The 24092-nt window shown below is 52.5% G+C and overlaps 1 protein-coding gene across 1 annotated transcript in view; it reads left to right on the plus strand.

The window, feature by feature from the left end:
- The first annotated feature begins 4464 nt into the window (after nucleotides 1-4464).
- LOC144933657 (homeobox protein otx5-A-like) overlaps nucleotides 4465-24092 on the plus strand; it is a 49420-nt gene continuing 29792 nt past the window's right edge. The window contains exon 1 of the mRNA XM_078858699.1: nucleotides 4465-4627. The gene's annotated coding sequence lies outside the window, so the exon portion shown is untranslated. The remainder of the gene's footprint in view (nucleotides 4628-24092) is intronic.

Here is a 24092-nt window from a genome sequence, read left to right on the forward strand (position 1 = left end):
CGTCCCTCGTTCTCTCTCCAGGCCTTCGAAGCCGCTCGCTAACTGCACTTGCCCCAACAGTCTGTTAAGGCTTCACGGGGGATCTTTGTCTTTACACTGGTATAGTTCTTAAGAGACCGTCGCAACTCGGTACGATTCCAGGCCACGGCCAACATCAGTGGCAAGTGGAGTTTCTTCCATCCCCTAGGCTGCCCCTGGGTCCACTCAGCCTTAAATGAGTTGTTCCTCGTGGTGTAGATGCGTGCCTTGGTCTGTGTGTCCATGGCTGTCCGAGTTTGAAATTAGTTTATAAAGAAAACAACATCCTTCAGGAGGCGGAGGAGGAGGCCGGGTGGCTTGGGGAGTCAGGGCACTGAGCCTGGGTTCGATCCGGAGTTCAGGAGCCCGTGATGGAACCGAGCTCTTAAGCTACAGCATCTGAACCACCCCGTCACCAATAACCGCACGAAACATCTCGTCACAATGCCCCTGTACTCGGAGCACTTGTAATTATAAATACCAAGATAATGTATTGTGAAGGTTTTTTTTATATCATCTAGGATTTCAATAACATTCTGCCCAAATAATTACATTAATACGAACACAAATTAAAGAGTATCAATTTCAAACGAATCGTGTCAGTCTTGTGCACTCATTACTCACACCTCTTCAGTGTTGCCATCTTTCTATTATTATCAAATGTCTTTCGACCGCCTTCTGCCGTTTCAACTCATATCAGCCTTGGCGTGTTGCACGGAAAACCCAATTTAGCCGGTTACCCCGCTATTTTCTGTTGCAACTGCCCGCAGCAGCCACTACCAACAGAGTCTCTGCTGGGGTGGAAAGGAGCCCAGCCAGCGGCCAGCCAGGACACGCGCAGTATCCATCTCGAGAGTAGCGCGGATGTAGCAGCGACACATTGCAAACTCCCAGCGAATCCGAGCAATGAGCGTGGTCGGACTAAAACTATTGTATTCAGTTTAGCAGGTAAGGCCCACTGAGCGATTCAGTTTAGCAGGTAAGGCCCACTGAGCGATTCAGTTTAGCAGGTAAGGCCCACTGAGCTATTCAGTTTAGCGGGTAAGGCCCACTGAGCGATTCAGTTTAGCAGGTAAGGCCCACTGAGCGATTCAGTTTAGCAGGTAAGGCCCACTGAGCGATTCAGTTTAGCAGGTAAGGCCCACTGAGCTATTTAGTTTAGCAGGTAAGGCCCACTGAGCGATTCAGTTTAGCAGGTAAGGCCCACTGAGCTATTTAGTTTAGCAGGTAAGGCCCACTGAGCGATTCAGTTTAGCAGGTAAGGCCCACTGAGCGATTCAGTTTAGCAGGTAAGGCCCACTGAGCTATTTAGTTTAGCAGGTGAGGCCCACTGAGCGATTCAGTTTAGCAGGTAAGGCCCACTGAGCGATTCAGTTTAGCAGGTAAGGCCCACTGAGCGATTCAGTTTAGCAGGTAAGGCCCACTGAGCGATTTCGCAGCTCTTTTTCAGTCGCGGCCCGGCTATTACAAGTGATAGCTCAACGAAGCGGCTCATCGTCGTGCGGAAATTCAGAGCAGCCAAATATTCTTGGTTCTTTCGGTAAAGTCACGTAGAAGGAAATAATAAAATAATGAAAATAAAACGTGAGAAATTTTCTCACGACGTTATTATATAAAAATGTTATTATTTTATTATTTACCTTCTACGTGACTTTACCGAAAGATATTCTTAGGTTTTTTCGGTAAAGTCACGTAGGTAAAACATCAAAATTAATGAAAATAAAATAAAAACAAAAATCACGACGTTTCGGAGGCAACACAAGTCTCCGTCATCAGGTGGGACCGTCACAGCCGAATTAGCTGCATCAAGCTGGAGGAGGCGCTGGGGACCCAGCGATGTGGCTGTTTCATTCCCCGGATGTGGCAGAAGTGATGATTTAATAACAACAACATATATATAAAAGTGCATGATTATATTGGAGGTTGAAGCTTTCTTCATGTGAGCCGTAGTGGAGCAAATTATATTATTTGGGATATAGATATGTATTACTTTATTAATGAGACTAAAGAATTTTGATTTAAAATTTCTTGCTGTGTTTTTTTCACACCTGATGACGATTGCTTGTGTTGGCAGTCGAAACGTCGTGAGCATTTTATCGTTTTATATTTTTATTATTTTATTGTTTCCCTTCTACGTGACTTTACCGAAAGAACCGAGAATATGAGACTAAAGAAGACAGGGGAAGATCTGCACCTTTCGCCCGAGTTAACTACTCTGGTGTGATCAGCGCACCTCCAGCCACTCGTTCCCTACAGCTCGCGTCTGCCTGGAGCTCCCACCGGCCACGAACCGGCACAGCGCACGACTCCAGCTCAAAGGCAAAGATCGCCCGTATAGCCTTGACAGACTGTCGGGGCAAGGTCTGTTAGCTTGTAGCAGCTACGAAAGCCGGCACGCCACACGAGGGGGGGGTGGGGGGTGGCCAGCACCACGCACGCCCGACCGCCTTTGTCTCCCTGCTTGGCCGTGTCCACGAGGCCGAGCGAGGCGCCGGACGGGGTCAGGTCATCGTGCCCGCCCGGTGTTGGCCGCGTGCGGGGGAATCGAACCCGGGACCCGCGGGAGTTCGCGGAGCCCCGGGACTGGGGCGGTGCGGGGAGCGGTGGTGCCAGGGCGAAGGCCCCCCAACTCGAGCAGCCCCCCCCCCTGAGTGGGGAGGGGAGGAGGAGGGGGGCCCCGCAGGCCACTGGACCGGCCCACGAGGTCTCGACCCCAGTGGCGCCCAGGCAGCGGCGAGAGGGCGACGGGGGCAGGCGGCGTGAGATACGGGGTGGGATTGGTGCGAGAACGAGGAGAGTGTCCGTCACGAGATGGTCCTCGTGCTGGGAGGTAGAGCCGTGGGTGGTGGTGTTGGTGGTATATGTTATAGGTGTGTTAGTGGTGGCTATAGGAGTGTTAGTGGTGGCTATAGGTGTGTTAGTGGTGGCTATAGGTGTGTAGTGGTGGCTATAGGTGAGTGTAGTGGTGGCTATAGGTGAGTTAGTGGTGGCTATAGGAGTGTAGTGGTGGCTATAGGTGAGTGTAGTGGTGGCTATAGGAGTGTTAGTGGTGGCTATAGGTGTGTTAGTGGTGGATATAGTTGTCGTGTTGGTGGTGGCTACAGCTGTTGTGGTGGTGGGTACAGCTGTTGTGGTGGTGGTGGTGGTGGCTACAGCTGTTGTTGTTGTGGTGGTGGCTACAGCTACTGTTGTTGTTGTGTTGGTGGTGGTGGCTACAGCTGCTGTGGTGGTGGTGGCTACAGCTGTTGTGGTGGTGGCTATAGCTGCTGTGGTGGTGGTGGCTACAGCTGTTGTGGTGGTGGCTACAGCTGCTGTGGTGGTGGTGGCTACAGCTGTTGTGGTGGTGGCTATAGCTGCTGTGGTGGTGGCTGTGCTAGAAGGCGCACAAACGCAGCGCCGCTCCGGGTCCCGGAGTCTCCGTGGCTTGGAGGCGTTCGGGCGCGCCGCGTCACCGCCCCCCCCCCTCTCTCCCCCCCCCCCTGGGGGAGGGAGAGGAGGGGGAGGAGGTCCGGGGGAGCGGGGAGTGAATCTCCCCCCGACACGAGGGAGACAGAGAGAGAGGGAGCGAGAGACGGCGGCAGGGAGAGAGCGAAGCAGAGAGAGAGAAGGCAGAGAGTGCGAGGCGCGTCTCGCGATCTCTCTTCCTCTCGATCGCTGGCGAGTCTCAGTGCGCCGGCGACTCGGGGCGACCCTGGCCGTGAGGGTTCACTCCCCGTTCCTGTGGCGCGCGTCTCGCTCCCACGCTGGTGTCCAGCCCCCCCCCCCCACTCGCCTCCTCCCAGTCTCGGGGTTAAACGAGAAGGAGCCACGAGCTGCTGCTGTGCGGGGGGGGGGGGGCAGGGCACGCTCCGTCTCCGTGCCGCGCTCCGTCTCCGTGCCGCGCTCGCCTCTGGAAATCCGCGCGACTTCGCGTGGCCGGACACGCGGACGACGCGCCGAGAAGACGGCAGAGACGCGCGCAGAGTGAAGGAGGCGGTCGAGGGGGGCAGTGGAAGAGACAGAGAGGGAGAGACAGAGAGAGACGGAGAGAGAGACAGAGAGAGAGAGAGAGGGCCGACGGGGAGGAGAGACGGGGAGAGAGACGAGGAGAGAGACGAGGAGAGGTGCCATGAATCTCCCTCGCGCCGCTGCTGCTGCTGCTCGCCGCTCAGCGGGAGTGAAGCGCAATCCGCGATGGTGATCGGCGCGAAGAGCGAACAGCGCGGGGATCTCCACTCGCAGTAGCAGCCAGCAGCAGTAGCACCAACACCAGCTGCAGCAACACCAGCTGCAGCAGCACCAGCAGCAGTAGCACCAACACCAGCTGCAGCAGCACCTGCAGCAGCACCAACACCAGCACCAGCAGCACCTGCAGAAGCAGCTGCAGCAGCAACACCAGCAGCACCTGCAGCAGCAGCACCAACACCAGCACCAGCAGCACCTGCAGAAGCAGCTGCAGCAGCAACACCAGCAGCAACACCAATACCAGCTGCAGCAGCACCAACACCAGCAGCAGCAGTTTAAACAGCAGCATCAGCAGCAGCAGTTTAAACAACATCAGCAGCATCATCAGCAGCGTCTCGGCGCCGCGCTGGCACTGGGTCCACCCGGCAGCGCTTCCCCCCTGCGGGTGAGTCCACCCCGAATGAGTCCACCCTGAGTGGGTCCACCCCGAGTGGGTCCACCCCGGGTCCACCCCGTGTCGGGCGGGGCTCACTCGGCCCGGGGTCGGCAGGGCCTGACTCCACGCGCTCCCGCGCCTCTCCTCCCTCTCTCAAACCTCCACACTCATCCTCATCATCATCCTCCTCATCATCCACCTCATCATCTTCTCGCCTCTCCCTTCACTCCCTTCACTCCACCTCTCCCCGTTCCGTCTCTCCGGGGCCGAGTCTCGCAGAGCGGCCGTGTCGAGCGTGAGACGGAAGCACGCGCATGTTGCACAACCGTTCCATACACAAGCATGCGCATGTACACGCGGGCGTGATCTCACGCTGTGGTTCACGTGGACACGTGCACGCCACGAGAACGCGTTCACGCGCAGGCGAGCGAGGTGTACCTGTCGATAAACCCGACAGAGGAGTTCAACTCGCGGTGCCGTAGTCGACTGACCCCGATCATTCATCCGAGGTCGATAAAACGAGTACCGTAGCACTTTGTGGGACGTCAACAGCGCTTGTCCCAAAAGGCAGTCTTTTTTCCTTCGCCGCAGAAATGTGGAATTTCCACCACTTCAGATTGTACACGGAAGCTAATGACCGCGTCACGCTCGAGTGAGTGTACACGTGTACACGCACAGTGCACACCTGTGTTTCACACAGAATAATCTATGAATGCTGAGCTTTCATAGATTAATTAAACTATGTAACACTATTTTTGTTCCTGGGTACTGTTATTTTATTATTGCTTATGCCTAATAAGTATAGAAAGTGGCTATTATTCCCCACAAACTTTGCTTTTGTGACCAGGACTTTATGTGAAGGAATGAGACAAATGTACACGTTTTCTCATTGAAAATGTGGAAAATTCAAAATATCACTGTCCTGGTCACAAAAGCAAAGTTTGTGGGGAATAATAGCCACTTTCTGTACTTTTGAGGCATACGCAATTAGGAAATAACACTTACTACCCAGGAACGATTTTTTTTGTGACGATGTTACCTGTTGTGTTTACTCTGAAACCATGGACACGGCTAACATCAGTGGCGAGTTATATCATAACCGGTTCCTGGTTCTCGCCTAGGTAGACTCGGCCATAAATGAGCACCCACTGCGGGATGTGAACATCAGCGCTGGGAAGACAAAGGCGGCCGGGCGTGGTGCTGGCCAGAGCGCCGCCTCGTGCGCCCTCCTCGCTAACAGCACTTGCCCCATCCGTCTATGAAGGCTACACTGGGATCTTTGTCTTTGTGCGTGTGTATGTCTGCATGTTGTGTGTATGTATATATTCGTGTTGTGTGTATTATTGTGTAATATTGTGTGTGTGTGGTATTGTGTGTGTGGGGGGAGCGGTAGTGTAGTGGTTGGCGCGCTACGCTGCGCTATGTTCCCGGCGACCCGGGATCGATTCCCACTCATGGCCAACACCAGTGACGATTATCTGAACTGGTCCTGGGCCTCCCGTAGGTCGATTCAGCCTCAAATGAGCGGCCTGGTACGGTGTGTAAACATCGCCACTGAGGAGACAAAGGCGGTCGGGCGTGGTGCTGGCTACCCACCCCTCGTGTACCGTTCCGGCCTTCATAGGTGCTCACTGACAGCACTTGCCCCTACAGTCTGTTAAGGCTATACGGGGGACATTTGTACTTTGTGTCTCCGCGTGTGCGCGTGAATGTGTGTGTACGTATACACATGGGGTGAAAAGTATTGGATAAGAGGAGAGATGGACATATAGGCTCTCAAAATAACAATATTTATAATTCTCATCACAAGTCTCCCGATGGATGCCACGTCATCAGCACGTGGGTCTGAAATGAAAACTGCATTAAATATAGTCAAACAATTATAGAGTCACTCGTTCACAAACTTTCAACAAATCATCTTACTGGTAAATGTACCTCACAATTATACGCATGTGTAGCTGTTGAATGTTTGCTTAGAGGCTTACAGGCGAAACATTTGCTATTATTATACATGTCCACATACATACACGTACAACCTTGATTACTTCAGCTGTGAGTGTGTGCCCTTCGATGTGACGGGGAGCGGTGGGTGTAGTGGTTAGCGCTACGCTGCGCTACGAGCCCGGCCACCCGGGTTCGATTCCCGCTCACGGCCAACACCGCCAGTGACGATTATCTGAACCGGTCCTGGGCCTCCCCTAGGGTCGACTCAGCCTCAAATGAGTACCTGGTGCGGTGCGTAAACATCGGGAGACAAAGGCGGCCGGGCGTGGTGCTGGCCACCCACCCCCTCGTGTGCCGTGCCGGCCTTCATAGGCGCTGCTACTCGCTAACAGCACTTGTCCCTACGGCCCGTCATTGGTATCGTGGGGGGGGGGGGGGGCGGTAAGGTAATTACGCAACCCATGCGGGCACACGATGAGACCACGGCGAGACGAGGCGGTGAGCCGGGCGTGGTGAACACCAACAACTCGGGACGTGCACGCGTCCCAAGCACCGGCTCACATCCCGTGATGCTCTTCCCAGCTGTTTAATGTGCACCCCCCGTGTGTGTGTAATTCCGTTGCCGCGGGATTGACCGTCAAATCCACGCGGCCGCGGTGGAGGGATGCGTGCCGTGCCGTCGCGATGAGGTCCCTGGGGAAGGGACACGGGGCATTCTTAACTTGGCACGGAGAGCATCGGGGCTGGAAGCGTCATCACTACGGTGTGATCGGGTTGGTCCCTGTCCCCCAGAAATTGAATAATTCGTGACCCCACCCAATTGTTTATCATTCCAAAACAAATATTTTAAACTTTTACAAGGCCTCAGGAAGTATTTTTTTTTTGAGGAGCCTTTTTCAAGAAGAGCTTTGAATATAAATACGATATCGAACGACATTTTTCAGTGCATTACATTTATGTCTATTTAATTTTCATTTCCAAAGAGTGTGACGCCGAAGTCGTCGTAAAGCGGCCACGTCCTGGACGCTCGCTGCCCCTCGCCGCCCCCGGGGGGGGGGGCTGCCCCCGGGGGGGGGCTGCCCCCGGGGGGGGGGATGCCCACGGGGGGGGGGGCTGCCCCCAGGGGGGGCGCTGGGCAGGGCGCGTACCGAGCGAGCGGCCTCGATGTGTCGTAGTGCCGCGCGAACTAAGGCGCTCTCGTGGCGTGTCGGGTAACCAAACACCACGGGGAGAGTCACATCGTTAGTTTTAGTTTTTTATTCGTTTTCAGAAGCGACCTGAATATCACAACCGATAGCTCGACCAAGCGGCTGATCGCGTGGGACATTATAGCCGCCAAACGCTCTAGACGCGTGACGTTGATTCTAAACGTGGAGGGGGAAAAAGCGGAGGACCCGGAGAAAAATCCAAACGACCACAGAGAGAGAGAGACACGCAAACTCCGAATATACAGCAGCAGGCGTCAGGGTCGGGATTGAACCCACAACCTCCTGCATACCAGGCGAGGGAGTTAACATTTCGCCACCGCTCTGTGTGAATGGGGGGGGGGGAGTGGTGGCGTAGTGGTTAGCGCACTGCGCTCACATTAGTGGGCGGGCGAGAATCTGACCCGGGACCTCGACTGCGCTGTTCTGTTCGCAGTGCAGTCCGCACTGCCCCGTTGGGTCAACCGACTCCAACATCCATCATCCCACAGAGCGCGGGCACGAATTCATCCAGCAGTAGATCGACAGCGGTCTGTGAATCGTTGTTTATAATTGCATCGTTCGCACACAGAGTGGAGGTTATCTCACGGCGTACAGACGGGGGGGGGGGAGGGTACCGCACAAAAACGGAGGTGGCCCCCATATCCGCATTCTCGACGTCAACCTCCGCGAGGAGGGATCTGGCAGAAGGAAGGAAGGGACGGCGACTGTGATCGGTGGTATCGGGTGGTGGCCTCTGCGCCGCGACCGTCAGAGTGCTGAACCCGGCCGCCTTAGATCGATACTCGGCCACGGCTCACATCAAGGGGGGCGAGTGGCAACTTATCCCGGGCGCCCATCCTTCGCTCACCCCGCACGAACCGGCGTGGTGAAGTATGGTCGAACGGGCACACGCGGCATGGGGGAGGCCTTCATCCAGCAGTGGATTGACAACATGGCAGTGAAGCATTGCCACAGTCGTACAGTCAATGTGAACTTAGACAAACAAACGGTGTGAGAAAGGAATCGGGCAAATATCCAAATCGAGTGATGCGACTCCTCGGACTCGAGTCTTGAGTGTGTGCGTGTGTTGTTATTATCATTGTTGTTATTATTATTACTTAAGTTGCTGCGTCGGCAACTTGTATACACCCCGAAGCAAATTTACACACAAAAAAACGTGGATTTTAATTAAAAAACTGAGAGCCAAGACGTCTTCCCACTCGCACTGCGGGTGGATCGCAAACTCGCGCCACGACCAGGCGCGGGTTTGTGTTTCTTCGCCGCTCATCAGCGAGCCGCGCCTCCCCCTGCCGACGGAGTCGCCAGCGAGCGGCGAACGCCGCCGCCGCCGCCGCCTTCGTCTCTGCGTTAAGTCGACGAACAGCGCCGCGGCGCATCGCAGCGCTGTCGTCCAGAACCACGCGCGGGTTCACGCGCGGGTTCACGCGCGGGTTCACGCGCGGGTTCACGCGCGGGTTCACGCGCGGGTTCACGCGCGGGTTCACGCGCGGGTTCACGCGCGGGTTCACGCGCGGGTTCACGCGCGGGTTCACGCGCGGGTTCACGCGCGGCAACCGCTTCAATGCAGTTCACGGACACCATCGGGTGGCATTACAAGCGCCGCGGGTATTAATCTAACGACGATCGCCAACCTCCGTCTGACTTTGCTCCTTCAGCCTTGAGAGCGCAGCCGCGTTTCGTCGCGCGCGTGGAACGAACGTCTCGTCGAAAGCCACTGCAGTTGTACGTCCCACGTGACCAGGTGCATACAGACGCTGCCAATTGTTTGTTTAAAGTTTAAACAAATAAATCCTCAATTCGGGGTTTCCCCAACATTTTAAAAGTCCTCGCGACCGGCCACGGTGTCACCGTCCTCCTCCTCCCCCCACGCTCTTCTCGCATCCATCGCCATTTGAGGTCGTTCCTCTCGCTGCGCGCGCCCGATGATTGGTGAACACGCCTCGCGTGACGCAAGAAGAAGGCGCGCAGATGTATCCGTGCGCCCACGTGGGATGATCACGCACACTACACGCGCCCACGCACCCCAACGCACGTCCACATATTAACGTGAATCATCAGCTGCCACTGTCAGCCACGCGGAGCGCGTGCGTCGTTGAGCAATCATCAGGCGCGTGACGCGTGCGCGTGTGTAAGTCACGACTTTATTCCACCGGGGATGCGTTTATAATCGACAAGAGCGTGGCCGCGGCGCGGACCGCCCCGGGTCCACGGATCGAGAGCGAGAGACGCCGAGCTGGCAAGGAGGCGCAGACGCACGGAGTCGATTCAAAGTGGTCGACGACTACCGCGGAGTCGTCACCCACGATGCGTGCACAGGCGTTGTGTCGACGATCCGTTCGCGACAATGATTGTAACGACGAATGGGAAGACTTGACATAAGAAAGCAGTGCAGGATGTAGAGTTCTAACGGCGGTGTCGATGATGATGATGATGACTCGCAGTCACCACTGGCAGCGGCTACAATATCCGAGGGTTGCGAGTACATTTGCAAAAATTGTGGTTTTGCCAAACCGGTAACCGAATGAAACAAACCGGTAAATCCCCGGTTACCGGTTCGCCGCACGTATTGCCGTGTCCAGCAACAAACAAAACACCGTTTCCGCTTTCAGCTGCCGATCGGGCACAATCGTACCCACAGTTCCACTGGAGATCGACTTTCGGTTCCTGAATTTCTGAAATGATGAATGCTCACCGGTCACCCGCTCATCGTTCAACAGCCCCGTGCGTGCGTTTGTGTGAACCGCGATTCGAGGGCAGCCCACGGCTATGCCACCCACTCAGCCACACACTCACTCACCCATTCACTCAGCCACACACACACTCACTCACCCACACACTCACCCACTCACTTACTCACTCACCCACTCACCCACTCACTCACTCACCCACACACACACTCACTCACTCACTCACCCACCCACTCAGCCACACACTCACCCACTCACTCAGCCACACACACACCCAGTCACCCACACACTCACCCACACACTCAGCCACACACACACTCACTCAGCCACACACACACTCACTCACCCACACACTCACCCACACACTCACCCACACACTCACCCACACACTCACCCACTCACTCACCCACCCACTCACTCACCCACTCACTCACTCACCCACACACTCACTCACCCACACACTCACTCACCCACACACTCACCCACACACTGACTCACCCACACACTCACCCACTCACCCACACTCACCCACTCACTGACTCACCACACACTCACCCACACACTCACCCACTCACTGACTCACCCACACACTCACCCACATACTCACCCACACACTCACCCACACACTCACCCACACACTCACCCACACACTCACCCACACACACACTCACCCACTCACTGACTCACCCACACACTCACCCACATACTCACCCACACACTCACCCACACACACACTCACCCACTCACTGACTCACCCACACACTCACACACACACTAACCCACTCACTGACTCACCCACACATTCACCCACTCACTCACATCACTTTTATGCTTCTTCCCACGAACCGCTTGACGTTGGAATTCCCTCCTCTCAACATCAGCGTCGTCTCACCCCCCCCCCCCCAGAGCTCTTAAATAATTACAATAATAATGTTGTTCAATTCCAAGGAACCCGCAATGTCACTGTTCCCTCTCACAACGCTGAGAGAGTGCTGTTTGTTGCTGGCCGTGTTACCACCCGTGTTCAGCAACCCCGGGGGCTCACGCTGAGCCGTCACCTCGGCGAGACGAAGGGGCGCACGTGACTATGAATGTCACACACAGGCCCCAGACTCACTGTGTAGGCCTTACAGAGACAAAGATCCCCCGTATAGCTTGAACAGACTGTTGGGTCAAGTGCTGTTAGCGAGCACCTATAAAGGGCAGAACGGCACACGAGGGGGTGTGTGGCCAGCAACACGCCCGGCCGCCTTTGTCTCCCCAGTGGCGATGTTTTCACACCACACTGGGTACTCATTTGAGGCTGAGTCGACCTAGGGGAGGTCCAGGACCGGTTCAGATAATCGTCACCGGTGTTGGCCGTGAGCGGGAATCGAACTCGGGTCGCCGGGCTCGTAGCGCAGCGTAGCGCTAACCACTGCACTACCGCTCCCCACACTACATAGCATACACACACATACACAACACACATACACAACACACATACGAGTGAAAAGTTCCCAAAGAAGCATTGAAAGATAACACGCTCGGAATTGCATTGAGAGACGCAGAGTGGGAACGCGTGGATGAGTGAACACGCGCCGGTGAATGACATCGTGTTTTTAAAAGGGGGGCTTGGTTTGAGAAGTAGGGGGTGGTGATGGTGACGAAGGGGTGGTGGTGATGGTGGTGGTGGTCGTGGTGACGACGACTGCCGAGGAGGAGACGGAGCCGTCGGCTCGCGTGCAGGTGCTGGTAAGAAGCCTTCATCCAGCAGTGGATTGACCATGGCTGAAATAAGGACGTTCAATATACCGCGTGTGCAGCCCACGTCTGTACACGCGAGCGCGTAATGCGCGCATCGATGCGCATGCACGTCGCTGGACACTCGCACACGAAGACGGCCCGTGGCCTTGCACAGACTGTTGGGGCAAAGCGCCGCGAGCGAGTATCGATGAAGGCAGCCGCGGCACATGAGGGGGGGGTGGTGCGGACAAAACCCCCTGCCCCGCCCGCCTTTGTCTCCCCAGCCCTTACCCCACATGTGCCGTGCGGGGCAAGGGTCGCGATGCGCGTGAACCCACGTGGCGACCTGCGCAGTGGCGCGCCACGGGCACGAGGAGTGGCCCGCACCACTACAACAGCGACTCGGTTGCGCATAATCCAGTCGCGTGGACGCCTCCAACAGCGACTCGGTTGCTGGCAGGAGAGAGACGGACTCGACTTGCGTTCGCTTCTCGATCGGGCCGCGCGGACCCTCGGCCCAGCGGTGCACACGGAGAGCCGCGTGGAGGCCGCTACGGCACCACGCGTGGCCAACGCCAAATCCGTGTGCGTGGACACTCACGCCTGTAGGTATACACACACACCCACACACAGACACAAACGCGTGTGTGTGTCTGTGTGTGTGTCTGTGTGTGTGTCTGTGTGTGTGTGGGGAGCGGTTGTGTAGCGGTTAGCGCAAGGGCTGCGCTACGAACCCGGCGGCTCGCCCTCGATTCCCCGCTCACGGCCACCAACACCCAGTGATGATTATCTGAAGCGGTCCTGGGCCTCCCCTAGGTCGACTCAGCCTCAAATGAGTACCCGGCGCGATGTGTAAACGTGGCCACTCGGGAGACAAAGGCGGTCGGTCGTGGTGGTGCCATGCCGGCCTTCATAGGTGCTCTCCAACAGCACGTGCCCCTACAGTCGGTGGTTAAGGCTGTAGTGGGTCTATATTATATATGGATGCGGTATTCTCTGGATTATGCGACGCACTTTAATCTCCCTGCAAAACGTGGGTGGTGCGTCTTATAATCCGGTAGGTGTTGTGTTTGTGTGTGTGATCATATCTGGCATAACAAAACAAACCCAATTAACTGTATACGCGTGTAAATACAGGTAGTCCTTCACTTACGATGGAGATGCGTTACGACGACCCCATCGTAAGTCGAAATATCGTAAGTCGAAGATGGCCTCGCCTACCCAGGAGTCTTAAAGAATGGTGATAATTTAGCAAAACAGAGCAATTTACAGTAGCGTGCTGTATAAACTATATACCGTATGCATGTAGTAATTACAATACTGCATTGCACGGTAAAATGTAAAGTAAAAAAAACAAGGTAAATTCTTAGCCCACCGATATAAACTGCAATTTAATATAAAGTTTTTTTCAGGAAACAATCCTATCTGCTATAAAAACTTTCAACATGCATTGAACGTATCGTATCGTGGTAACCTTACAATTAAATCGCTAAAGCTACGTATCACACCATGCATTGAAGGTATCGTAACGTATCATATTGTGCTGTACTCACCAAGATTCTGTCCGTCGTCTGCACACTTGAACGATGTTAAGGTTGTTGATGGCAATTTTGTCGTATCGCCATCGTAAGATCGAAATTGCGTAAGTCGGAGCATCGTAACTCGGGGACTACCTGTATATACACACACACACCAACACGACGCGATTTTCGCCGACGGTGGCGCATTGAAACGTGGAAAGTTTTCACCACCGACGAAGCGGCCAGGCGGAGCCGCAACTGGGAAGAGCCTCCCCCGGCACGAGCCGCGGTGTTGTCGATGCGGGGCCACACGCAGCGCGCTCGCGGCTGCTGAGCCGAGCGAGTGGTGGGGCGGATAGGGGGGGGGGGGGCGGGTCGAACTTCTTTCGCGCCGTACACACGAAGCCAAGCGCGCATTCTTCGGAGGTGCGGGGGGAAGGGCGACGAACTGAACACAACAACAACAACACGCGGTTCAAGATGAGTCTGTCAATCTAGATGACGATGATGACGACGATGATGTAAAAGTGCCATCGCTCTAACGGGAAGAGCGTTCCAGACGGCCGCAGAAGCGCATCAGAACGATGCAGCGAGTCTGCCGTCTTCCACGAGACCGAGTTGGATTCCCACTCACGGCCAACCCAGGTGACGACGAATATCTTAAACCGGGTCCTGGACCCCTCTCCCGTAGGTCGGCTCAGCCTTAAATGAGTGTAAATAAAACATCGGCACTGTGGGGAGACAAAGGCGACCGCGCATGATTCGCCCCAACAGCCTGCTCAGCTCAGGCTGTTGTGTAAGCAGTGCGTAATGGTGAATGTGTGTGTGGTGTAGTGATGGCGATTTTGGGTGTGCATGTGTTTATGTAGTTACGTTGGTTGTGTATTTGTGTAGTAATGTTAGTTGTGTGAGTGTGTGTGTGAGTGTAGTAATCGTAGTTGTGTGAGTGTGTGTGTGGTTATGTTAGTTGTGTGAGTGTGTGTGTAGTAATGTTGTGAGTGTGTGTGTAGTAATGTTGTGTGTGTGTGTAGTAATGTTGTGAGTGTGTGTGTAGTAATGTTGTGTGTGTGTGTAGTAATGATAGTAGTGTGTGTAGTGATGTTAGTTGTGTGAGTGTGTGTTGTGTGAGTGTGTGTTGTGTGAGTGTGTGTGTAGTGATGTTAGTTGTGTGAGTGTGTGTGTAGTAATGTTGTGAGTGTGTGTGTAGTAATGTTGTGTGTGTGTGAGTGTGTGTGTAGTAATGTTGTGTGTGTGTGTGTAGTAATGATAGTAGTGTGTGTAGTGATGTTAGTTGTGTGAGTGTGTGTTGTGTGAGTGTGTGTTGTGTGAGTGTGTGTGTAGTAATGATAGTTGTGTGAGTGTGTGTGTAGTAATGTTGTGAGTGTGTGTGTAGTGATGTGTGTTGTGTGAGTGTGTGTGTAGTGATGTTAGTTGTGTGTGAGTGTGTGTGTAGTAATGTTGTGTGTGTTGTGTGCGTGTGTGTGTAGTAATGGTAGTTGTGTGAGTGTGTGTGTAGTCATGTTAATTATATGTGTGTGTGTAGTGATGTTAGTTGTGTGAGTGTGTGTGTGTTGTGTGAGTGTGTGTGTTGTAATGTTAGTGTGTGTGTAGTTTGTGTATAGTGTGTGTAGTGTGTGTGTAGTGTGTGTGTGTAGTTTGTGTATAGTGTGTGTAGTGTGTAGTGTGTGTAGTGTGTGTAGCGTGTGTGTGTAGTGTGTGTGTAGTGTGTGTGTGTGTGTGTAGCGTGTGTGTGTACGTGTGTGTAGTGTGTGTGTAGTGTGTATGTATAGTGTGTATGTATAGTGTGTGTGTATAGTGTGTGTGTAGTGTGTGTGTACAGTGTGTGTGTAGTGCGTGTGTAGTGTGTGTGTAGTGTGTGTGTGTAGTGTGTGTGTGTAGTGTGTGTGTGTAGCGTGTGTGTGTACGTACACACACACACTACGCACACATTACACACTACACGCACACACTACACACACACTACACACACTACACACTATACACAAACTACACACACACACACTACGCACACACTACACACACACACTACACACACACACTACACACACTACACACACACTACACACACACTACACACACACTACACACACACACTACACACACACACTACGCACACACATTACACACTGCACACACACACTACACACACGAACTCCACACACATTATACACACATTGCAAACAAGTGACGGAAAAAAGTATTGACTTTAATTTACATTTATCTCGCGCGTTAATTAGCTGATAAACAAACTCTGAAGCTTCAATTAACACCCGCGCTGAGTCGACACACAGAGAGAGAGAGAGAGACAATGAGAGCTCACTCACACACTCACTCACACACTCACACACTCACTCACACACTCACTCACTCACACACTCACACACACACACTCATTCACACACTCACTCACACACTCACACACTCACTCACTCACACACTCACTCACACACTCACACACACACTCACTCACACACTCACACACACACTCACACACTCACTCTCACTCACTCACACACACTCACTCACACACTCACACACTCACTCACACACTCACTCACACACTCACACACTCACTCACTCACACACTCACTCACTCACACACTCACACACACACACTCATTCACACACTCACTCACACACACACACTCACACACTCACTCACACACACACTCACTCACACACTCACACACACACTCACACACTCACTCTCACTCACTCACACACACTCACACACACTCACTCACACACACACTCACACACACTCACACACACTCACACACACTCACACACACACTCTCACACACACACACAAAGAAGAACAAAGAACCCCCGTATAGCCTTTAACAGACTGTTGGGGCAAGTGCTGTTAGCGAGCACCTATGAAGGCCGGAACGGTACACGAGGGTGTGGGTGGCCAGCACCACGCCCGACCGCCTTTGTCTCCCAAGTGGCAATGTTTACACACCGCACCAGGTACTCGTTTGAGGCTGAGTCGACCTAGGGGGGGGCCCGGGACCGGTTCAGATAATTGTCACTGGTGTTGGCCGTGAGTGGGAATCGAACTCGTGTCGCCGGGTTTATAGCGCAGCTATGAACTCACACTAACACACACACTCACAAACACACTCACACACTCACTCACTCACACTAACACACACTCACACTCACACACTCACTCACACACTCACTCACTCACACTAACACTCACACACTCACACACACTCACTCACACACTCACTCACTCACACTAACAAACACTCACACTCACTCACTCACACACTCACTCACACTCACACACTCACTCACACACTCACTCACTCACACTAACACACACTCACACTCACACACTCACTCACACACTCACTCACTCACACTAACACTCACACACTCACACACACTCACTCACACACTCACTCACTCACACTAACAAACACTCACACTCACTCACTCACACACTCACTCACACTCACACACTCACTCACACACTCACTCACTCACACTAACACACACACACTCACACACTCACTCACACACCGCCCTGCTGGGAGCGAACGCATTAACGCCTCGCGAGAGCGGCCCGACGTTTCGGGCAGCGGTGCTTTTCCAGAGCAGAGAGACAGTAGTCGGTCACGGGGAGGAGTGGTCGTTGCTGGCTGAGCCGTGGCGTGCGAGGGACCTGGGGTTAGGCCAAGCCGGTCGTGCTGGTAGGTGTGTGAGTGTATATATGTAGAATTATATATATATGTGTGTGTATACGTTTGTATATGTGTGTGTGTGTAGAATTATATATATATATGTGTGTGCATAAGTTAATATATGTGTGTGTGTAGAATTATATATATATGTGTGTGTATAAGTTAATATATGTGTGTGTAGAATTATATATATGTGTGTGTGTATACGTTTGTATATGTGTGTGTGTGTGGGGAGCGGTAGTCTATTGGATAACGTACAGCGCCACCTGGACCAGTGGCGATTACCTGAACCGGTTGCTGGCCCGCACCACACGTGCACCCTGCCCGCATTGACGAGCGAGGTGAAGTATGGCCAAACAGCTCCCCAAGACTTGGCTGGCGTGGCGAGAGACCTTCATCCAGCAGTGGACTCACCTGGGCTGCTGACAGTCAGTGCATTGCCTCGTGATGCCGGCAGTGGTGCACACGCGCAAATAACTGCAACAACAAAAAATCAACACGTTCGTCAAATAGCACTCCTTAAAAATATATATATATAGTATGCGACGTTTCGGGCAATGCCCCTTCTTCATCCACCTACACCGTGCATTAACTGCGCACTAGCTAACACACCTGTACAGTGGGAGTGCGCTATGGTGTCAACTGTAGGAGACTTGGCACAGAGAACACGCGGACACACACGGGGGGGGGGTGACATCAGTGCTGTCGTGGCAAAGACAAAGATCCCCCGTCTAGCCTGACCAGCCTGTTGGGGCATGTGCTGTTAGAGAGCGCATATGAAGACCGACACGAGACACGAGGGGGTGGGTGGCCAACACCACGCACGGCCGCCTTTGTCTCCCCAGTGGCGATGTTTTACGCACCGTGACAGCTATTCATTTGAGGCTGAGTCGATCTAGGGGGAGGCCCAGGATAGGTTCGATAATCGTTGCGCTATTCACTGCGCTACCGCTTCTCACACACGGATACGGACACACACAACCACCACACACACAACCACCACACACACACAACCACCACACACACACAACCACCACACACACACAACCACCACACACACACAACCACCACACACACACACAACCACCACACACACACACAACCACCACACACACACACAACCACCACACACACACAACCACCACACACACACAACCACCACACACACACAACCACCACACACACACAACCACCACACACACACAACCACCACACACACACAACCACCACACACACACAACCACCACACACACACACACAACCACCACACACACACAACCACCACACACACAACCACCCCACACACAACCACTACACACACACAACCACCACACACACACAACCACCACACACACACAACCACCACACACACACAACCACCACACACACAACCACCACACACACACAACCACCACACACACAACCACCACACACACACACAACCACCACACACACACAACCACCACACACACACAACCACCACACACACACAACCACCACACACACACAACCACCACACACACACAACCACCACACACACACAACCACCACACACACACAACCACCACACACACACACACAACCACCACACACACACAACCACCACACACACACACACAACCACCACACACACACAACCACCACACACACACACACAACCACCACACACACACAACCACCACACACACACACAACCACCACACACACACAACCACCACACACACAACCACCACACACACAACCACTACACACACAACCACCACACACACACAACCACCACACACACAACCACCACACACACAACCACCACACACACAACCACCACACACACAACCACCACACACACACAACCACCACACACACATAACCACCACACACACAACCCACCACACACACACCCACCACACACACACACCCACCACACACACCACACACACACAACCCACCACACACACACAAAGATGAAGATCCCCCGTATAGCCTTAACAGACTGTAGGGGCAAGTGCTGTTAGCAAGCACCTATGAAGGCCAGAACGGTACACGAGGGGGTGGGTGGCCAGCACCACGCCCGACCGCCTTTGTCTCCCCAGTGACGATGTTTACACACCTCACCAGGTACTCATTTGAGGCTGAGTCGACCTAGGGGAGGCCGGGACCGGTTCAGATAATCGTCACTGGTGTTGGCCGTGAGCGGGAATCGAACCGAACTCATGTCGCCAGGTTCATAGCGCAGCGCGCTAACCGCTACACTACCGCTCCCCACACACAATCCACCACACACACCACCACACACCCCACGACCACACACACACCCACCAAACACACAACCACCACACACACACAACCCACCACACACACACAACCCACCACACACACACAACCCACCACACACACACAACCCACCACACAACTTGAACAGTTAACCCGTCTGTTCCACCGTTCGTCAAATAAACGCGATCCAAATCTTGAGCCGTCAGCCTCACGAGCCATCAGGGACAATGCTTACTCGCGCCTGCATCGTTTTCAATGCACGCGCCACAACGGCGTATAAATCCGTCTCTGTAGAAGAACATCTCTGTAACATGTCTGTAACATGTCTGTAACATGTCTGTCCACGTGGATATGCGCGCTGTCTTCTTGGTTATTTCGGTAACGTAACGTAGAAGGGAAATAATAAAATAATAACATTTAAACATAATAAAATACAATTCTCACGACGTTTCGGCCACAACGCAAGCAGCCGTCCTCAGGTGAAGAACAGGTCTATCGGAAAGACAGCGTCTGAATGAATGACAGCCCTGTTCTTCACCTGAAGACCGCTGCTTGCGTTGCGGCTGAAACGTCGTGAGAATTTTATTTTATTATGTGTATTATTATTTTATTATTTCCCTTCTACGTGACTTTACCGAAAGAACCAAGAAGATGAATCCCTGCAGTCACGAAAGCTTTACATCGAAATGTATGCGCGCTGTGTTCATGCGCGCATGGGGCGAAGCGGGGCTCCCCCGTTCGTGAGTGGGACGAGTGCGGAGTGGCGTTTCGTCGTCTTCTTTTAAAATCCCGAATCGAAGTGTGGTCGTGTCAAATCGAAACATCTCCTCTTACAACAAAAAAGCTCGCGGTGTCTCTCTGGGGCAAGCCACCACGATTGCGGAGGACGCCTCGTTCGGCCAGCAGCGGGGCTGACTGTCGATCGACATGCATCACGTGGGCGCCACGGTGGCTAGGAGATGTTAACTACCTCGCCTGGTATACAGGAGGGAGTGTGTTCGATCCCGACCCTGACGCCTGCTGCTGCTGTATATTTGGAGTTTGCGTGTCTCTCTCTCTCATCATCATCACGGTGGCTAGGAGATGTTAACTACCTCGCCTGGTATACAGGAGGGAGTGTGTTCGATCCCGACCCTGACGCCTGCTGCTGCTGTATATTTGGAGTTTGCGTGTCTCTCTCTCTCATCATCATCACGGTGGCTAGGAGATGTTAACTACCTCGCCTGGTATACAGGAGGGAGTGTGTTCGATCCCGACCCTGACGCCTGCTGCTGCTGTATATTTGGAGTTTGCGTGTCTCTCTCTCTCATCATCATCACGGTGGCTAGGAGATGTTAACTACCTCGCCTGGTATACAGGAGGGAGTGTGTTCGATCCCGACCCTGACGCCTGCTGCTGCTGCTGTATATTTGAATATTTGCGTCTTTCTCTCTCTCCCCGTGGTCGCGTGGATTTTTCTCCGGGTCCTCCGATTTTTTCCTCCACACCTGGATTGGACTTCACGCGTTTAGAGTCTTTGGCTACGATATATTTCCAGGCGATAAGCCGCTTCGTCGAGCTAACATTTGTGATAGGTCGCTTCTTAATCAGAGCTACATATTCTTGGTTCTTTCGGTAAAGTTACGTAGAAGGGAAATAATAAAATAATAAAAATATAAAACAATAAAAAATTCTCACGACGTTTCGACTGCAACACAAGCATTTTCATTTTTTTTTGCTGTGGATTTCACACATGATGATGATTGCTTGTGTTGCAGTCGAAACGTCGTGAGAATTTAATTTTCTTGTTTTATATTTTTATTATTTTATTATTTCCCTTCGACGTGACTTTACCGAAAGAAGCAAAAATATGAATCCCTGCAGTCACGAAAGCTTTAAATCAAAATTTAAGAGCTACATAGCTCAATGGGCCTTACCTGGTAAAATAAAATAAAAATACCCAAGGTTGACTCAGCCAGCGCACAGACACGACGGCAAGGAGAGTTAACAATAAACGCGATATGAAATATTAAAATTCTATTTAAAAAAAAGAATTAAAACCAAACGATCATAAAAAACAATTACGTACATTCGCAGGCTTGTATTGTTTTCAGCTCGATAATGTCTGTTCAAAAGAGTTCAGAGATGGCAGAGTGGAGATCCCCAGAGAAGAGAGACCGGTTGGCTACTAAACTTTGGAGCAGCAGCTACATAAAACGCTTTTAAATCAAGTTGCGTACGAAATCTCGATACAGTATACATATTCATTGGTCTTACAAGGCATATACATGTGTGTGTGTGTGTGCATATATAATAGGCAACGTTTCCGGTAAATGCCCATGGGTGCTATGCAGAAGGGCCATTCCCTGAACCGTAGCCCATCAATGTGTTTCATGTCAAGGCGGCTCGCATCAGCGTCGTTCCGCAGAATGTTCGAGATGCTCGTGGTGGCTTTGCCTCGTGTCGTATAACGCTTCGTGTCCAACTTTTGGACCCGTGCGTTACAGAGAAGGGGGGGCCTTGCCGACAACATCTGTACGCGTGTACAGTGTGTTGAACTTTGTTCGCACCGCACGTAGCCAACCGCGCTAATCGCCAGCTCACCAGCAATTGATTCAAGCAAGGCTGACTGCTGACGAGGACCCGCGTGTCAAAACGGCGGGGCCGTGGAACCGATGGGTTGCGTTAAGAAGACATATTTGTGTGTATATTTATATATATTTATATTTATGTTGTATGTGCAGCAGACGTTTGCTGTCCGTCCGGGCGTGCATGTTGGTGATTCCACCTGTGCTGGCATGGACTCCGTCACGTGTGGCTCACTGTCCAATCACAACTCACTCGGTGCCACGTGCGTGCAATCGCCACGATGTAGCGCGTGCGCCGATCCCTCGTCGATCTGTTTTCGTTTGTTGCGCATTTTGTAGTGGAATTTCGAGGCACTTGTTCGAATTGGAAAACAAATCATACGTTAGGCACCCGGCCGCCTTTGTCTCCCACGTGCTAATATTTAATATGCCGCATCAGTGACTCGTTCAAGGCTTGGGTCGACATCTGCGAGGTCTAAACGCGCTTCAGATATTCGCCACCGATGTTGGACGCGAGCGGACTTAGTCGCCGGTCTCGGAGCACAGTGCGCGGATGTGTCTACAGTGCACGTGTCGACAAAGACGAAGATACCCCCCCCCCCCCCGTATAGCCTGCAAAGGTTGTTATTGGGCAAATGCCGTTCGCGAGCGCCTATGATAAACGCCGGCACCGCGCACGAGGTGACGTCCCGTGCACGATTTGTGGATGGAGGGGCACGCGTTGTATGTACCGTATGTAGAACTTCTCTTGCACCGTACTAATTGTAGGTGCGGGGGAAGGACAACAAACTAAACACAATAACAAGAAGTTCTAAAGAAGTGAGTTTTCAATCTCGATTATTAAAAGTGCATCGCTCCAGTGGCTTCCTAATAACAGCAGGGGGGTCAAAGTGCACAGAGGGAGGGACAAAGTACAGCGTGGTCCAGATGTCCTGTGTAACCCCCCCCCCCAATTAATTGACCCCGAACATTTGTTTCCTTTGCATATTAATTTCTGTTTTAAATAAACCTCACAAAATGTTAACTTTGTTTTAAATAATGCAATGGGGGGGAGGGTGGCGGTCACAAGACACCTGCACCCACCCCGTACATTCCGTTGCGATGTTACAATACGCGCGACAGAGACCCCCCAGGGATATTGGTTCAACCCCCCAGGGGCTATGAGTTCAACCCCAAAGGCCTATGAGTTCAACCCCAAAGGCTTATGAGTTCAACGCCCGTCTGTGGTTGTTGCCCGACTCGCGATTCCCGCAGTAACGAACTATTCGATAAATTCGTCGTCGGTGATCGAAAGCGAATAGAGCATCGCGTATTCACGCCGCGATGTCGATGTGCATCGTGAGCTTCATCGATTACGCCGACGATCCGTTGCACCCCATATTACCAATTGTATTTCGTGATGTCGCTCGCCACACAGGTCCACGCAACATTGACAAAGATTCCCCATATAGCCTCTTTACAAACTGTTGGGTCAAGGGCTGTTCGCGATGAACCATGTAGGGCGGAACGGCACACCGCTACACCACCGCTCCCCACATATATATATACACATTATACACACACATCATACACATATACACATATACACATGACACATTTCTACACATATATACACTCACACACAGTATACTCTTTGGCTCTTTCGGTAAAGTCACGTAGGTAGAAAAAATAATAGATCACGACGTTTTACATTTTATACATATACACACATTATACACATATATACACACACACATTATACACTCACACATTATACATATATATGTACACTTAAACAGATTATACACATACACACACTATATACACATATACACACATTACACAGATATACACTCA

This window comes from Lampetra fluviatilis, chromosome 7, assembly GCF_964198595.1.
Source record: "Lampetra fluviatilis chromosome 7, kcLamFluv1.1, whole genome shotgun sequence".
NCBI classification, from domain to species: domain Eukaryota; kingdom Metazoa; phylum Chordata; class Hyperoartia; order Petromyzontiformes; family Petromyzontidae; genus Lampetra; species Lampetra fluviatilis.